We start from the raw sequence: 19,262 nt of genomic DNA on the forward strand, positions 1-19,262 counted from the left end.
AAGCTGAGCACTACCACCGGGGTGAGTGAACTCCAACCCCCAGGTGCCCCGGCGGCCGAGTCGCGTCCCTGACGCTACCTTCGCGCCAGGAGGCGCCTGAAAAGCAGGGAGCGCCGAGCGCTCAGGGGGACGCAGCACTTCGCCACTTACCTGCCGTTAGGGCAACGGCCTGTCCTGCATTATCCAGCGCCGTGAGGGGAACGGCTGAACGGAAAAGCTGAGCACTACCACCGGGGTGAGTGAACTCCAACCCCCAGGTGCCCCGGCGGCCGAGTCGCGTCCCTGACACTACCTTCGCGCCAGGAGGCGCCTGAAAAGCAGGGAGCGCCGAGCGCTCAGGGGGACGCAGCACTTCGCCACTTACCTGCCGTGAGGGCAACGGCCTGTCCTGCATTATCCAGCGCCGTGAGGGGAACGGCTGAACGGAAAAGCTGAGCACTACCACCGGGGTGAGTGAACTCCAACCCCCAGGTGCCCCGGCGGCCGAGTCGCGTCCCTGACGCTACCTTCGCGCCAGGAGGCGCCTGAAAAGCAGGGAGCGCCGAGCGCTCAGGGGGACGCAGCACTTCGCCACTTACCTGCCGTGAGGCCAACGGCCTGTCCTGCATTATCCAGCGCCGTGAGGGGAACGGCTGAACGGAAAAGCTGAGCACTACCACCGGGGTGAGTGAACTCCAACCCCCAGGTGCCCCGGCGGCCGAGTCGCGTCCCTGACGCTACCTTCGCGCCAGGAGGCGCCTGAAAAGCAGGGAACACCTCTCGCAACGCGAGTCACGCGCGGGAGCGCCCGGGGCTAAGCCCGGGCAAAGGGCGGGCCCTCTGTGGCCCTCAGAGGCCTGAGGAGACTAGACTGGGCCAGGGACCCTGTAGCGCCCCATTCTGACTGTCATCGTGCTGTGTGCACGTAAGAACTTAACTTTTATAATTTGTTACTATTGTTGTTTTTACTTGACCGTGAGTGAGTACGCTAGTGTGTATTTGTTTGTAAGTTGATAGCCTCACTGCTTATGATGTCCAAACCCAAAACTGACAAGGTTAAGGTAGGCCCAGCGTCATTGGATAATTTCTTGGTTAGGAAAGTAAACCAAATTAACAATAACAGACGTGCATCGTTGGGGAAGGCCAATATGACAGGGGACTCACTAGAAACACCCCCTGATATTACCCCACCCATAGACCCTGTTGCTAATATTACTGATCTCATTTCTATTGACCCCCCTGTGCCCATCTCAGTGAGTGTTGAGGTCTATGCTGACCCACCAGTACAGCTAATTGATGACACCGATGTTTTGAATGAGACCCAAACTGTAACCCAACCTGAAAATAGGCCCCTGAGAACCTGTAGAACAGTATCTCAAAAAGATAATGGTAAACCTAATAACTCCAAGGCTAAAAAAAAGGATGGTAAGACGACTAGTGGCCCTGCTGCTATAACCCCTTTTGTCTTTACGGGCATTAATGGTAATGGGGTTCATCAAAATTCTGACTTGCTTGCCTCTTTATTAAAAAATCTTGAAGCTTCATTAACATCAAAAATTGAAGAGCTTATCAAGCCTTTAACTAATAAGATTGACAATTTAGCAAAGGAAGTTATAAGGCTGGGTGGTCTGTTATCATCACATAAGACTGCAACATTTGGTGGTTCAGTTCACGGTGGGGGAAAGGGAAAGAATCTGATAAAGCCAATGACACACGGAACAAGGATAGGGATAGGGGGAATACTGTTATAGTGGTACCAGCGGAGCCTGATAGATCCAACATATTGGATACCCCAGTGGTATCAGCACCGCAACCACAACTATCTATAACACCTCAAAACAGTAGAACCCTTAGTCACCCAAGGCACAATCGCTACTTAAACCTACCACCTGACTGTGCTCCATATGTGGCAGTACTAACTAATGTCCCTCCTTGCGGCACACATCCTGCATCTCCTTATGATGAGTCCCATAGTTCCTTGAAAAACAAGACTGTAGCGTGGCTTAACAAAAATTGTGGTTTTCCCATAGCATACTCGGACCAGATAATGGTAGTTAGACGCGTGAATTGGGTGGGACCCTCTAGAAAATCTAGCTCTGGAGACTGTATAGTCATTAATTTTAAACACCCTCAGCATGTGGCGACTGTTCTCTTGAGAGCTTCTTCACTGGTCTATAATGAAAATAGTATCTGTGTACGCCCGCTAGGCTACTTTTATGCGCATCTCTGTAAACCTACACCACAACAGAGCTTAACCAGGCGGGCGTTTGAACCATACACCCCTGTTCAAGATTCTCAATTCTTTTATAACATCATGAATCCTTGTAGGTCAGCTGGACCCATTGATGTTTATAACAGGAGTAATAGTGTTGGCCCCTATCGGTATGGCACGGATCTAACTACACAGAACAGGTATGAAGCATTATCTGGCCTTGAAATGTGCGACTGACGGATGGCACCTGCGGCTCAGGATACTGTGGCTACAGGTGAACTTACAAATATAATCTCAGATATCCCGGAGGTTACTAACCCAGCATGCCAAGCTATTTCTTGGAATATTGCAGGTCTTGCGGCGAAAATGTGTGATGAAAATTGGGTGACCTACATCAAACAGTTTTCGATTATCTGCTTACAAGAAACCTGGGAGGTGGGCTGTAACCTCTTTTTGGAAGGTTACAAGGCATTTTATGTACCAGCTTTGCCATCTTTAAGGGGTAGGCCGAAGGGGGGCCTGGTAATTTTTATTTCAATATTATTACCTTGCGGAGTACGCAGAGTTGAAGCCAAGCACACAGGTGTATTGGGCTTGGTCTTATCTGGAGGAAATGTCAGTGTGGGTTTGGTGAATTTCTACAATGCTATCTATGACAGTGAGGTTAGGAATGACATTTTTTTTCCTACATTCTTTTGTTTCTAATAATATGAAAGACCTAGGCCATAACTTGTTGATTATGGGGGATTTTAATTTACATCCCTGTATAGATCCTTTACATAAATGCTTACCTGAAATGTTTTGTGAACGTGCATGTTATCTCCATATGGAACACACTAAGGAGGGGGAATTGTGTAACAATCTGATGGATGATCTTGACCTTTCTTTGGCGATGTCTTTTAAAGACCCTTTGTATTGTTTTGATATCCCAACTTTTAAGGGACATGGTAGGGGTACCTTTATAGACCATATACTGGCCTCTCGGACGATGCAAATTTTTTTAGACTCTTTTTGCATTGTCTCGAGCGAGTTCAGTGACCATAATCCCTTAACAATCTGCTTGAAATGTCCCTGGGCTAAGAAGGGAAATAAGACCATTACTCAAGGTAGCTTGGGAACAACTGACGGCAGGAGGAGGTTAAAATGGTCATTGGAATCTGCAGATATCCTCTACAAAAATATTGTTGGGAGCTGTACAGAGGAGATCAAAGTTTGCATGATTGAGGGGGATGACCCCAGGCTAGTACTAGAATCCTATCAAAATGTGTCGGAGAAGGTGTCAGCGCTTCTTACTGTCCCTAATAAAAATCAGGCTAAAACAGGCCCGAAATGGTTCAGCCATGACTGCACCAAAGCTGCTCGCAACTTAAGGATTGCTTTGTCAGCCTCACCGAGGAACCGGGAGGAGGTAAAAGCCTGCAGGAAAGAATATAAGGCTATTACCATCGCCCGTAAGGAGCTCCTTAGGAAGGAGGCTTGGCAGGAATTACTTGATCCCTCCACCCTGAAGAGCAGCACCAAGTTCTGGGCACTGGTTAAAAAACCTTTTTTGACCGATGACCCGTGTAATGAACTTGCTTGCTGCATAACTAAAGCAGAATGGGAAAGCCACTTTAAAAGTCTGTACTTTCTAGAGGGTGCTGGAACTAGTGCTGCTGCCCCACTTGTGGGGAGCAGTAATATAACATTTGAAATAAGCGAGGTTCGGGTTGCCATCTTGGGCCTTACAGCCAATAAAGCACCAGGTCCTGATGGAATTCCGCCGGACCTTTATAAATATGATCCAGCTTTCCGGGCTCCAATTCTGGCTGCTGTATTTAATGCTGCAGCCAGAGTAGGCTGTCCGGAAACTTGGGGATTATCAACCATAGTCCCTATCTTCAAGACAGGCGACAGGGGAAGTCCTCTTTGTTATCGACCAATATCCCTTATCGATTCACTGGTTAAAATTATGGGGAGAGTTTTACTTCAACGTCTAGTAAGCTGGGCGACTGATAATAATATTATGTCAACTTGCCAATATGTTTTCTGTGAAGGCCGCTCTACCATAACTCAGTGCCTTAATTTGTTTCTTATTTTGAATAAATACACTGTTGTTCAAAAAGGAGTAATTCACTTAGCCTTCATGGATCTGTCGTCAGCCTTCGACTGTGTCAACAGGGGGAGGCTGTGGCAGACCATGAGGGACAAAGGCGTTGACAGGGGGATTGTGGATTTCCTTGCGGACCTACATAATGACACAAGAGCCAATGTGAGGTTCTCAGTGAATGGGGAAACCACAGGCAAGTTTAGTACCAACAAAGGAGTACGGCAGGGGTGTATTCTGGCCCCATTTCTTTTTAACTTTTATATAAACGACCTAGAGTCTGCATTGCAAGAGATAAAATCAGATTGTCCAAGAGCAGGAGAGAGGGGCATTCCCTTGCTTTTATACGCGGACGACGCGGTTTTAATATCACGAACAGAGAAGGGTCTCCAAGCACTGCTGAATGCTTTTAATAACTTTATGTCTGACAGGGATCTCATGGTCAATAACTCGAAATCCTACATTATGCATGTTGGCCGTCAACCAAAAAAGAAGTTTGTTTTTAAATTAAATGATGTTGTGATCCCTGTTACCAATACATTTTCATATTTGGGTGTTTTATTTGATACTAAGCTCAACTGGGCTCCACATCTGGCCAGAAAGAAGGGTGAAATGACCAGAGTGAATGCCTCGATTTTTAATTTTGCCAGTAACTTGGGGAAAAAGCCGATGGTGGCTATGATGCAACTATATAGTGCTAAATCCATATCCACCGCAGTATACGGCAGTGAGATATGGGGCTACACAAATGGTGAACAAATACAAATAGCCGAAAATAACTTCTTAAAGCGCTTGTTGTGTGTCCCAGGCAGTACACCGAACTTAGCTGTACATGAAGAGCTTGGCTGTCAGTATGTTTCAGACATTGTCGGTTTGAAACCACTGTTATGCTGGATTAAATTATGGCTAAGCCAGGATATTCCCTTAACCCACCAGATACTGGAAGATCTTGTTTCAATGGATTATGCCATGTGTGTACCCTGGCTCAAATATTTGAAGTCCCAATTTTTGAAGCTTGGGCGCCTAAATATGTTTGAAAATCCGGGGGATATAGTCACGGGTGATGTTGCAGTAATTAAGAGGGCTTTTTTTATGAATCGCAGTGCCCTAAGAGATGAAGTTGAGCTCTTGAAACCAAATGTTAGAAAGTACATCATGTTGAGAACATGTGACACTATGGAAATGTACCTAACAGGCTCCTTTACCTCCCATGACAAGTTTTTGCTGACTCGATTTAGATTCAACATCTTCCACCACATTTGAATTAGACCAAAGTTGGACATTTTTAAAAAATCGGCAGCACCCTGTGGCTGCGACGGGAAGTCTCCACAGGACATGCTGCATTTTATATTTTTATGCACATTTTATGAATATCCCCGTAGGCGGTATCTTGTTACTCTTTTAAGAAAATTAAATTTTAAACAAATCAGACCCGCTCTTGTATATTTACAGCTACTGCATTCTGATTGTGTTCTCCAGGTGTTAGAATATTTAAAATTATCTGTGAGAATAAGAAAATGCTTAGATGAATAACTGTGATTTTCTGCCTGAAGTACCTTTTTGCACTATTGCATATGGGCTCGACTTGCACTTGCACTTTTTCTGTACCGATCTTGTTTACTCACTCTGTCAAGAAATTCATATGTCTTATGTACTTATTTTATACTGACTTTGTAACTTTGTGATGTTTTTAAATGAAATGTATAATGTATCGTACTTTTATGGATTGCAATATATCCGAAATAAAGTCATTTTGAATTGAATTGAAAAAACTGCTGCATGGTGAGCTCCTTTCTTAAGGCAACAGTTAGAGCAAGGAATACTATGGTTGGGTAATGATGTGTGTTTTATTTTATGATGGCATTGTATTTTAACTGCATTTTATGATTTCTTAGATATTTGGTCATATTTGATTGTGTGATATAGTTTTATTACGCACTTCACACTTTATCTTGATATTGATTATCCTTCGGCCAATACACCATTGCCGGCATTCGTTTACAGGTTAAGGCTATTGCACCATTTTTATCTTGCTTAGCTTAGTTGTATTGTATTTGTATGTTTCTTTAATGTCCAGGACCAGCCGTATAAAGATTTCTTGAATTGAATTGAATTGATTATGGTAGTATTAATAGGGTTCTATTTAACACCCAAGAGAGGAGTTAGGTCTCCTAATGCAACTACCGCATTTGCATCAACAATAGATGAAAGAGCATTTGAAAGCATAATTTGTTTGATACCAAAGAGATGTAGTTAGAAATGGGGTTTCTGGTTGTAAGAGTATGCACACTGTACAACTAGGAACCACCACTCTAGCCATGGTAAGCTAGATACACACTAAAAGACAACTTATGTTCAGCCTTTGGTAGACTTGCACAGAGCAGTCAGGCTTATCTAAAGAGGAAATGTGTAAAGTATTTGTGGAACACACACACACACACACAGTAACACAATGAAAGCACCACAAAACACACAGCACAGGATTAGAAAAGTAGATTATATTTTTTAAAGTAAAACAAGATCAAAATGACAAAAATTCACTTAGAAACATATAGGGACATATTATCAAGAAAGGGTGATACATTATTACCGCTTTTATCGGCAGGAAACTGACGCTAAAGCCACGATAATGGGCTTGATAATATTCCCTTGTGAATTCCCATAGAAGCCCAGGTTAACACCAGAATAATGTATAATGTATCGCCCTTTCTTGATAATATGGCCCATAGTGCTTAGGAGCTACTTGAGGTTGCACTAGACTGAAGAAAATCCAAAGTTTAGGCTGACCGCAATGGAGGGCAGGCCACCTACAGGTCCTGAAAAAGTACTTTGGATGGAGCAAGCGTCGACATTGAAGTCTCCATGCATTGGTTTCAATCCGCACAGGTGATGAAGGGTTTATTGACGAACCTCTTTACAATGCAGATGCTGCAACATTGTTGAGCCGCGCAGTCCATTGAATCAATGCCATTGATCGGCTCCTGCATCAGCGTCAAAGGGCAATGTGTCAGTTCCAATCGGCTCAAAGTTGTCATTGCATCAATTTTGATGGTTCTGTACAGCAGAAGTCACCTTTCAAGGGCCCAGGACTGGATAGGAACCACTTGGCAGGGCAGGACTCACAGATGGTAGAGTCCAGGTGCTGTAGGGTTGTAGGAAGTATTTGATAACCCTGAGAGTTCATAACAGGGGAGAAGCCAGCAAGCCCTTGAAGTCACTCTGGGTTCAAGTGAAATGGGTCCAGTCCTTGTCCTCAACAGGGCAGGGATCAGCAGGCAACACCACAAAGCAGAAAAACTATTCCTATAGAGCAGCAATCAAACAGAGTGGCAATCCTTGGAGCAAAGCCAGCTTCACGCTTGGCAGAGTTCTTCACAGGTCTAGTAATGTACTGTTGTGGTAGGGTCAAAACACAAGTACTTATACCCAGTTGTGCCTTTGAAGTGGGGTGACTCAAAAGCAGGCCCTTGAAGCGTACAGGTCCCCTTTAGTCTCAGACCTTGCTCCAGACTATCAGTAGGGGGTAATCAGCCCTTTAAGTGGGAAAGAGGACACTGCCTATCAGTTCTCTCTCTCTCTTATCGACCAGAAAGAGCTATCAGAATGCAGATGAACATAGATGAGTTCTCTGTCTCACCCACTATTTCTGTGTTTGCGGTTGTCTAGAGGGAATGCACATAGTGTAGCTGTCACCCACCCCAGACCTGTATTGGAGACAGGCAACAGTCACGCAGAGCAGAAAAATGTCCACATTCTAAAAGTGCAATTTCTAAAATAGCAATGTTAAATCCAACTTTATAATTTAAGACGATTTATCATTACTATTCCAAAGATATAAAACATAATGCAGCTACTACTTTCTGATCCTGCAATACAACTTAAAAGTGTTTTAAGGCATTCTCAATGCTAGCCTATGATAGGAGTATGCCTCACAGAAGTGAAAAATGAATTTAGATGTTTGTCACTACCAGGACATGTAAACCTTAAAAGGACATGTTCTAACTTTTACTTACACAGCACCCTGCCCTTAGGGCTACCTAGGGCCTACCTGAGGGGGGATTATGTGTGATTAAAGGGGAGTTTAAGACTTGCCAAGGATTTTCAAAAGTCAAATCAAAATGGCAGTAAACTACACACACAGGGCATGCCTGAGATAGGTTTGAAAGGCTACTTGTGTGGGTTGCACAATCATTTCTGTACGCCCACTAGTAGCATTTAGGTTGCAGGTCCTGGGTATATGGTATACCATTTTACAAGAGACTTATAAGTAAACCAAATATGCCAATTGGGTATACACCAATGTCACCATATTTAGGGAAGAAGCACATGCACTTTAGCACTGGTTAGCAGTGGTAAAGTGCTAAGAGTCCTAAGGCCAACCAAAAGAAATGGAAAAAAGAGGAGGTAAGCAGGCAATAAGTGTGAAAGAAGACCAAGCTAATGATGACAGATATAACAGATGATTACACTTCTAACGTTTATGCTAGGTTAGTGCAAGAAAACACACAAGGTATGGATGCAAAAGATTGCTACGTTTGCGCCCATTTACCATTATCAGCAGCCGAAGAAGTCACATACCATCACATTCCATTGTCATGTGCAGTTTCATGTAGTACATTTCTTGCATATGTATATAGGCAAGCATGTTTTGAATACTTTTATTCTAACCATGATCAAATAATTTCCAGAGTACCCCTACTACAAAGCATGAACTTACACTCATAAGCAAAGGAAATGGACACAGCTGGGTATTATTTTAGACTGTCTACAACTATAGATAGTGCTAAGGCTTATCGGAAAAATATAACCTGCCTAATGAGACCAAGGGGGAGATTTACACCCATGAGGCTCAGCTGTGTTGCACGACAGGGAGGGAGAAGGAGAGTGCTATATCTTCAGAGATATGGCTCTCTCCTATCCTTTCCTTTGCGCCGGCGCTGATTTCAGCTATGTGCACCATGCACACACCATAGCGCTAGGGTGTGTGAAATAGTCTGATGCCCAGACACGATGCAAAGTTTTTCCCACTTTGTATGCGTGCTGCACAGCACACATGCAAAGTCAGAAAAGTAAGGTGAAATTAAAGCATTTTTCCTTCCTTGCACCTACTTGAAAAGGGTGCAGTTTTCTCATGGTAAACCCAGTCTACTTTATTTAGTAAATTGGGTTTAGCGTGAGAAACCTTGGGTGGTTTAATGGGAAAGCCCATGCTCCACCCTTGGTATGCCCTATGGCCCAAGGTAATGCGAAGAAGTGCTATGCGCTGCTTCACATTACCTTTCTGTTATTTCCAGCGCTAAACAAGTTTAGCGCTTGAAAGTAAATATGGAAAAAAAGATTTTGCACTAATTTGCGTCACTTTTGTGATGCAAACACTGGGCAAAATCTTAGTAAATCTACCCCTAGGTCCTTATTATGACATTAGAAGAACGAAACACTAACATTACACATTGTAAGGCTAGAGAAAATAATGTTTTGTGAAATGTTTGGCAGAAGAAGAAACATTTATTTTAAAAAGAAAACCGTTTACCCAAAGCTGGAATTAGACAAACAACAAAAAGAGATCATTTGTGTTTACAAAAGGTAACACACACAAGAACTAGACATGTGGGAATTAATTGCTGTGAAAATACATCATTTGAATTAAGGGGAGGCACATGACAAATTTTACAGGGGAAGAAAACACGATTCCAGGAGTTACTTTTTTTGTGGACGAGACACTTACTTTCAGTTATCTGCTGATTGGGAGGGTATTTGTTATTTAGCCATTTTCCTGCAGATGCATCAAAAATCGGTAATCAAAGTCCTTATTAGCGAAAAATAAGGGATCGCTAATAAGGACATGCAAACCGCGATGCATCAATAAAATCGCTAAATAATACCGAATCGGAAAAATCGGTAAAATATTGCGAGAACATGAATACCGAATTAGCAAATACCGAATCGGTATTAGCAAAATCTGTATTTGCGAAATCGGTATTAGCGAATTCGGTAAAAAAACGCGGCGCATCGGAAGCAGGCTGATGACATCACAACCAGGAAGTAGCACAGCCCATGCTTCACTCGGTTACCTGAGGAGCTCAGAGGAGGAGGCAGAGCACAGGAGCAGAGGAGCAATACATATCCAGCAGTCACCAGGACCTGCACAGCAGTGCACCATGGAGAAAGAAGCACCCAAGGGAAAGGACACCCCCAGGAAGAGAAAACGAAAGTTCTCTGGCAAGGAACTTGAGATACTGATAGAGGGTGTCTGCAGCAGCCATGAGAGACTGTTTGGAAAGCTCTCCCTGAAGGTGCCAGAGGCGGATAAGCGCAGGATGTGGCTGCGCATCAAGGACAGCGTGAATGCTGTCGGAGTCACCCACCGCAGCATCGAGGACCTAAAAAAAAGGTGGTACGACCTCTGCAAAAGGGCCAAGGAGAGGATTGCGGAAAGGGTGAAGGATGCGGCTGGCACAGGTGGTGGGTCCTCCAATGTGACACCGAACACAGCTCTCGAGGACCTTGTGGAGTCCACAATCGAACCGGAAGCAGTTGTGGGGGTCACCCATCTGGACACCTCGGGTGCTGCGAAAGGCGGACAAGGTAAGATGCATGCCAGCGCAGATATGCAGCGTCTTGTCAACCCCTGCCCATTTCCCCAAGCCAAACACAGTGCACAAGTAGCCGTGCCTAAAGCACAATCCCTCAACAGAGTGTTGCATCATGGGAGTTGTAGTCATAACATGAAAGGGCTCATGTCTGACCCCTGAGGTGCATGACATGAAAACAGCAGCAAAGGGCCAAATGTCAGTCCCAATATGTCCTTTATGTAGATGACAAATGCTGAAAACTACAATATCCACAATTTCATTACAATGCTCTGTTTCACACACAGATGCCTCCCCCATGGAATCAGATGACAACGGCCGCCTAGTCATCTCTGAGACCCCAGTGGTGACCGATGCGGAGAACACCCTGGAACATGGAGGCAGTCCTTCACCCTTCACCACCACCGCAAACATCACCACCAACACCACCACCGCGGACAAGACCAACACCACCACCACCACCTCCACCGCGGACAAGAACACCAACACCACCACCACCTCCACTGTGGACAGGAACACCAACACCACCTCCACCTCCAACAGTCCTGCCAACCACACATAGCCGCAGGGCAAATGTCCCCCCCCTGCAGGAGATGGAGACGGAGCTGAGGCCAGCACCCACTAATGTACAGCAGCAAGCTGTTGTCACACCAACCGCCCGAACAGCAGGACGTCTGCGAGCTAGACAGCGGGCTGGATCCCTGGGTAGGGCTGCAGCAACAACAGTAGATCCAGCAGATGTGTATGGAGTCGTGGAGAGCCGGATGCTGCGTGTTCAGCGCCTGCAGGCAAAACACATGGGTGCAATGAAAATGAGCATGACAAGAATGTCAAACAGATTTGCATCAATGACTGACGCTGTGTGAGAGCTGACCACAGCCGTTGCAGAGGGCAACAATGACATTAAGGCATGCCTACAAGAACTTACACGCGCTGTTGTTGCAGGCTGATGCAGTGAGCGACGGAGACATGAGCAGTACTCACTCAATACCAATGCCACAATTAAGGCCACCAAGAAGCTGTGCAACAGCACAGCTGTGGTAGCCCACCAATCGGTGTCCCTGCAGGTGGACATGGGCCATTATTGTGGGGATGTGGCAAGGACCCTAGATAGAGTGACCACTGCAGTGGAACATCTGCAGTCTGGAACTGCCAGTATCAGCAGTGTGGGAGGGGATGAGGTGAGTGAGGCAGCCTCAAGTGCGAGCAGCGTCACCATGCCTGAGACAAGCGGGAGGAGGCGCAGCGTGCGCACTGCACCAGCCACAGAAGGCCAACAAGGAGATGTTGAGGAGTCACGGGACAGGAGGTTGGGTGTCCGTGGCAAACGTAAATATCCATGATGCAGTGGCTCATTGGCCATGGTGAGGTAACCATGGGCCAACTGTAGTGCCAAATGTAGCACCTGTGTTGTCAAAGGACATGTTCTCATTTTATTTAATTTACGCTGCATCATGTTTCTGTTACATAAATCTGCACCAGTCAGGTGTTAATGGGCATTAAACCCTTGCAATGCATGTCATCTTGTCATGGCTCTTTCTTACCTGTCTCAGAAGTGATGCTGTGTGATGTATGTCTGCCTCCTTTGCCCTTCTGCTGTGTTGGGCACATGTGCCTGTCGGTGTTGGGGGGGGGGGTTGCTGTGCACGTAGCTCGTCCTCACCGTACACCTCTATGGGTATCTCCCTTCTTGTTGCGATGTTATGCAGGATGGCACAGACAGCAATGATCTGGCAGCAGGTCACTGGGTCGTACTGCAAGGCACCTCCTGTCTTGTGCAATATTCTGAAGCGACTCTTGAGGATGCCAAATGTGCCCTCCACCACATTCCTTGTGCTGATGTGTGCTCTGTTGTAGCGCTGCTCTTGTGGTGTTGCTGGGTTGAGGTAGGGAGTGAGTAGATACTCACGCAAGGCGTAAGCACTGTCACCTGCAGGATGTAAATGTAAATGTAAATGTATAGGCATTTATATAGCGCACTACTTACCCGGAGGGTCCCAAGGCGCTTCGACGGCTGCAAAACCCTTCCTGGCTTCCCTGAGAGATGGTCCCTTAATGGGTATCTCCAGGGTGAGACCAGGCATCCCCGGCGGTCTGGTGGGGCCGTTAGTGAAGATGAGGCAAGCTAGTGCCCAGAGTTGCCGAGTGTGATCGCTGATCAGAGTGGGCACCGAGGCGAGAGAATTATCGAGTCCGCTGACCCTGGTCCAGAAACCTGCCGCGCCGGGAATCGAACCCTGGTCCCGGGCCGTCCTCTGCTCTCGGGGGTACATGTGGGGATGGATTAAATGATGTTGCATCAATACGTGCCTAGTAGGTGTCCAACTCCAAATTCACTGTTGATCAGGCGCCTGTGGATGCCACTGTGACCGAAGATGTATGCGTCGTGTGTGCTCCCTGGAAATTGGGCTACGAGATCCGTAATGATGTGCTTGGCATTGCACACAACCTGCACATTAATAGAATGGTATGACTTCCTGTGCGGTAGATGTATTCAGTGGCTGAGGGAGGACAGATGTGGACATGGGTGCAGTCGACACACCCTATCACATGGGGGAATTGTGCCACCTGGTAGCACTCACGCTTGGTGCGGTTCAACTGTTGGGGGGTCGTGGGGAAGGTGATGTTGCGATGTATCGTTGATAGCATGGCATCCAGGAACCTGTGGAAGAAGCGTGATAGTGCGCTTTGGGACACGCCTCCGGCTTCTGCTATTACCCCCTGGAAGCTTCCAGACGCCAGCAGGTGCAGGCTGCATAGGACCTGGACATGGGCTGGTATTGCGTGGGTCCTAAGGGTCTGGTGCTGCAGTTGTGGTTCCAGGTCTGCTATTAGACACATGATCATGGCAGGGCTGAGTCTGTACTTATCGTACACCTGCTCACATGTTTGCCCCAGCAATGTGATGCGCACCTTGAAGACCCTCTCCTGGTTCATCCTCCTTCGCTGGGCCAGGGCATTGATTCTCCTCCTCCGAACAAGCACGTAGGGGGCAGCCATTTTGGTTGACTAACAGGGTTTTCAGGGTCATTTTTGAAGGGTTACTGATTGTCAGCACCTGTCACAGTGATTTTTTTTATTTTTTTTTCTCATTCAGATAACTTTACCTCCAGTTTGAGATTCCCCTTATTTAGCTCATGCTAAATAGCGATTTTTTAGTGTTTCAGTATTTGCGATTTTTGATGCATTCCGTTGCGATTCTTTATTCGCGATTCGGTGTTTCCGGGGGCCTGCTTTGGTTTTCGTTATTTCCGAATGGCTGGATAGTGATTCGGTAAAATACCGAGGTGATTTTTTTTGCGATTCTTTATTATTTACCTATTTGTGTTGATGCATTGCATTTAGGGTTTTTGCGGTCGGTATCGGCCTGTTTTACCGATTCGCTATTTTACCGGGAGGTATTTTGCTTGATGCATCTGCCTGTTAGTTTCCAAAGATTTATTATGTATATAGTATAGATGCATTAACAATCACACCAGCACACAGACACAACCGTAGTACAGGTAATAAGAACCAGTTAGTAGGAACAAAAATTGATGCAATCTTTCCACCCATAGGAGTCATACTGAATGACGAAAAGATTAGAAAACTGTCAACAGTTATCAACCATCTGGCAACTAGTACTTCTGTAGCTTTATTAGTTGTAAACACTGAGCTTGTAGAAATTAGATCTATGGTTTTGCAAAATCGCCTTGCATTACACATTTTACTTGCAGGGAACGGTGAAGCATGCCAAGAGCTGAAAACTCAGCATTCCTGTTCAGGCATTCCCAATAAAAGAACAAAAAATCAAGAATTTACAAAGAATATTTCAGACCTTAAACATGATTTAGAGAAGTTAGACACACCTAGTATCTTTCTAAAATTTTGAAAGGGAATACACACAATTAGAAACTGATTTGTAACTGCAGGAGGAGGAATCCTTAGAGCTATTTTGATGCCAACACTAATTATAGGGCTTTGCTTATTTTTCTTATTTGTATTATACAAAGGCTGTAGATATTGCTTTTTTACTGCATTAACAGAAAAAAGGAGCAGAGAAATGAGCAAGAGAAGGGAAAACGAATTATCATTAAATGATTCTCTTAATGACAAATACAAAAAAATTCAAAACTTTGAAAAGAAAAGACAAGATTCAACTGATGATGAGAGTGCCCTCTGAACGGATGTTACATGTGAAAGTTGATGGTTAAGATAACCATCAGAAGGGGGATTGAGAGGGAGCTTTATTTAAATTATAAATTATACAGTTAAAAGATGCATGTGCAATGTTAACGTGCAATTTATTTTAAACTGACAACTTAAAATGTGTGTAATCAGTACATAACCATGCCTATTAGTATGCATCACAATGTTTAAAGCAAGCTTCATTTTACCAGAACCAAAGTTAAACATGCCTAGACTTGCACAAATGTTTAAAAGTTGACCTCACACTGTCATTTCATTAGTGAAAGCTTAATACCAAATTGCAGAATGTATTTGAGTAATAATAATAAAAGTATGAAACTTTTTGCTAGAAACACTTTATCATTGAATAGAAGGACTTCATATTATTTCACACATTAAATACAATTTATGAATAAAAAATGTGATAGTTTAACCTATTTCTTTTCCAATTTATAACGAAGAAATGTGGTGCTGAATAATGTTTGTTGCAGTTGATGTTTTTTTCTTCATATACAGGCACATGCATCAATGCTGGCTTTTGCAATTTCTTAATTGCGATTTTTAAGGAATCACAATTAAGGAATCGCAAAAGCCTATGCATGTAGAAATCGCTTAAAGTTCTAAACATTCCTTAATTGCGACTCCCAAATTGCAAATTAAGGAATACCTCCCCATTCATTCTTATGGGCCTAGACGCCCTTAGGAATAAATGGGAAGACATTCTCAATTTGTGATTATCAATTAGAGAATCGCAAAATTGAGAATGCAATTTCAAGGGTGCCAGGGTGTCAAATGGACAACCTGTTGCACCCCTGAAATCTGCATGTGATTACATCTTGCACACACACACATGCCCCAAAGGCATGTTTGTGTGTAAACTGGAACTTTGAAAAATGCACTTTAGTGAAATCGCTACTTCAAAGTGGTCTTACATTGCATTTAATGAATCGCAACATTTGATTCTTTAAATGCAATCGCATTTTGAGAACTCACAATTAATTGCGAATTCTCAAATTGTGAGAACCTTGATGCATTTCAAAAGCTAATTTTGCAATCGCAAACGGCCGATTTTTGCGAATCGCACCATTTGCGATCCCAAAAGGCTTTGATGCATGTGCCTGATAGCCTATTGTTTAGCTTAACATATAACTTATTTCATTAGAAGGTCAGAATGTGCTCATACCTATAGGAAAGGAGGTCTAAAAATTTAAAGACCTTCACACGAATACATTTTTTAATAAAGTGCTTCATACTTCATGATAGGTTCTAGTAAACCCTTTGTGTAGACAAGGGAAAGGATGGGACAAGACTGTTCCCAAGTAGAATCGAAAGCACATTGGATGAGGAGAGAAGAAGTAACACAAACTGCTATATTTCTTTTGACTGTTTATATTAGTGTGTACTCCTAGAGTAGGCTATCGCTTTTTCTGTCTATGCTCTCGGCCATACCACTTGTCCACACTGAAGCTGAATGCTAACGGCTTTATGCTGAAGGCTGAAGGTTGATTTACAACCCTACCTGACCTGATTGCTGTTTGCAGTTGCTACTGCAGGATTGTTTTTGCTTTTTCTTGAAAAAATTTTTATGGGAAGTTCAGCTGATATTGATTGTGTTGCGTGCTTATCTAGGATCCTGATCGATACTGTGACCTTATGCCCCTATTCGGCTATAAATCCATTTATTCCCTATATTGGCATAACCGTTCAAGTGCAATATTCAGTAACTCATCTCTGGCCTCACACGAACAGAGCCACATTCCAGAATAGCTTTCTCTGCCACTTCCTTTGCAACCAATTAGTGCAATGACAGAGCAGAAGTCACTATCTGAGATTCCTAGATTAACACTCTGAGTTCTTCAACAAGATAAAAACTCAGCAAACCTGGAAATCCCTGCTTGCTGTGTTTTGATTAGTAATAGAACTCTAATGAGCAACTGATAAGCGATCACTTCCTAGTGACATCTATATTGACGTCTTATGTCCAGCAAACTTACGTCAAACAAGGCACCTTTCAGGTATAAATATTACCAACGTTGCCTTAAGCAAACGCTGTCTGCTGCTGTTTACGCTGATGCCATCACTGATGCTAGCTGCCTCAATGCCATCGCTGCTATCTTCGCTACGGCTGAAGAAGCTGTCCTGCTGAAGATATCATAGCTGCTATCGCTACTGCTATCCCTGCTAACTAGCGAAAGATGGTGTGGTGAACCTAGGAGCTGAACAGCCGTCCCCCTGCAAGAGCCCAGCAGATGCAAGCTGCCCGCAGACGCTGTCCCCCCTCCTCCTCCTCGACGCGCTGAAGAGAGACGCTGTCTTTCTCCTGCCGAGAAATCCAGCTCCAGCGTTTCTGGTCTACCCTTGCGGGTGACTGGGATAGCGAGGTTCCCTGAAGGAGATACCAGACCTCCATCATTCTATTCAGAGGTATGGTGTTGACTAAATCCTTAGTGAGAATTCTTGAAGCAAACCTTGGCAAAACAAACTTAACTTAAAGCTACTTACTTACTCCCCTCCCAAGTATTAGGCTTAGGTCAGGTACACTGGGGTAGGCATAGTTAGAAGCACCAGTTGAGTATTTTAGCCTAAATGTATATATGAATGTATATATGTTTTATTACTTTTAAACCATTGTATGGCTAAGAAACCATATCAATGCTTTTACAGTATTATTTCGCAATACTTATCTTACTGTACGTACTTTTTATAATAACAAGTCTTGCAATTGTGGCAATTAATTTCTCTTGTACGAGAAGAAAGACTGTTCAATAAATGTTAACCTTTATTGACAAACGCCCGTCTCTCTATTCTCTACATATTGTGAAAGTAATCTGCACCAACCTGACTGAGTAAAATAACTGTCTATTGTTTCACACGACCCTAGAGATTGACTCTTGATCTGAGGAGCAAAGTTGTCATGTTGCACGGTTGTTGGAAAACTGAATCCCTTCTTTTCTGTGCCAGGGAAGCTGATCACTTCCTATTTCAGTCAAGAAAGTTTCCAGTGACCTCTGAGCTAGTTGGTAACAAACCCAATTAAGTTTAGCATAGTCAGTAGAGGCCTGGAAGATCCGCACTTCTACGTCGATACTACCGTTTATGTTATTCCAATGCGCAGGGCCTAGTGGGAAACTAGGAACTACACTACATGGCGCCCAACGTTTGGTAAGGCGATAAACTAAAGCAAGATGTTAGAGTAACTCAGTCGTGCATTTTTCACACAGACCCCTTTCTCCCGTAAATACTCCAATAGACGTCTGGAGTGGGTGAAAGGTTAAAATCCGCCCGAACTCAGTAGGAAGAGATTCCTATGTAAAGCTCTGGTTTATTCAACGTTGAAGGATACAGTGTTCCAAAATATTGTGCACCTAATCTTTGTCTCCTTGGAGACCTACTCTGCAAAGCCTGCATTTGTAAAATGTCAGACAGTGAAGAAGAAAGGGAAGCAGCTAGGCTGGCAACCCTACTAATAGAGGAAGACTTGAGTCTCCTACAGACTGACCCGGATGCAATTATCATCCCGGTCCACTTAAGAAAGTCTATAACGTTAAAACTTATAGAAAACGGACTGACACCACAAGGTGGTACAGTAATTTTCGTGATAGAGGCACACGAATATCGGCAGACAGAGGTATTCTATTCATGGATAAACTTTCCAGCGGCAAACGCTAGAACAAAAGAGTTTCACTATTACAAAATAGAGGAACCTCCGGAAGAGTACGCTCCTTTCGAGGAGACTGAAATCCCACTAAAATTCCAAGAGCACCTGCTCTGGTTTAATGGCGCCCTAAAACATAATGATCATATTACCAGGCTCGGTCCACTAGGTAGACCAGGAGCAACGTGGCCGGTTCTAGCCAGCTACACACCACATCCGGACATTGCAAAAATGTCTAGAAAAGAGCTGTTAGTACAGCTAAAAACATTAATAAAAATACATAGGCAATTAGTCCAATATGTAATGCGGACTGCAACAGTCCAACCAGCTGTTAATGTACCACAGCTGACCCCTCATCAGGGGAACACTAATACAATTACACCACAGAACATACAGTCATGTCTTGGTAAAACACCCGTAAAACGGGAACAAATTCCTTTCTGGTTAGCACAGAAAATCACTCAAATAGGGGCAGTATTTCCTGATACTACCCCTATTGAGAAACACAGAATCTTGACCATCTGCCTTCCTATGGGAATCGCACCACACGTGGAGGACTGTGACACTTGGGGT

The sequence above is a fragment of the Lissotriton vulgaris genome, chromosome 5 (assembly GCF_964263255.1).
Source record: "Lissotriton vulgaris chromosome 5, aLisVul1.2, whole genome shotgun sequence".
In the NCBI taxonomy this organism is placed as follows: Eukaryota; Metazoa; Chordata; class Amphibia; order Caudata; family Salamandridae; genus Lissotriton; species Lissotriton vulgaris.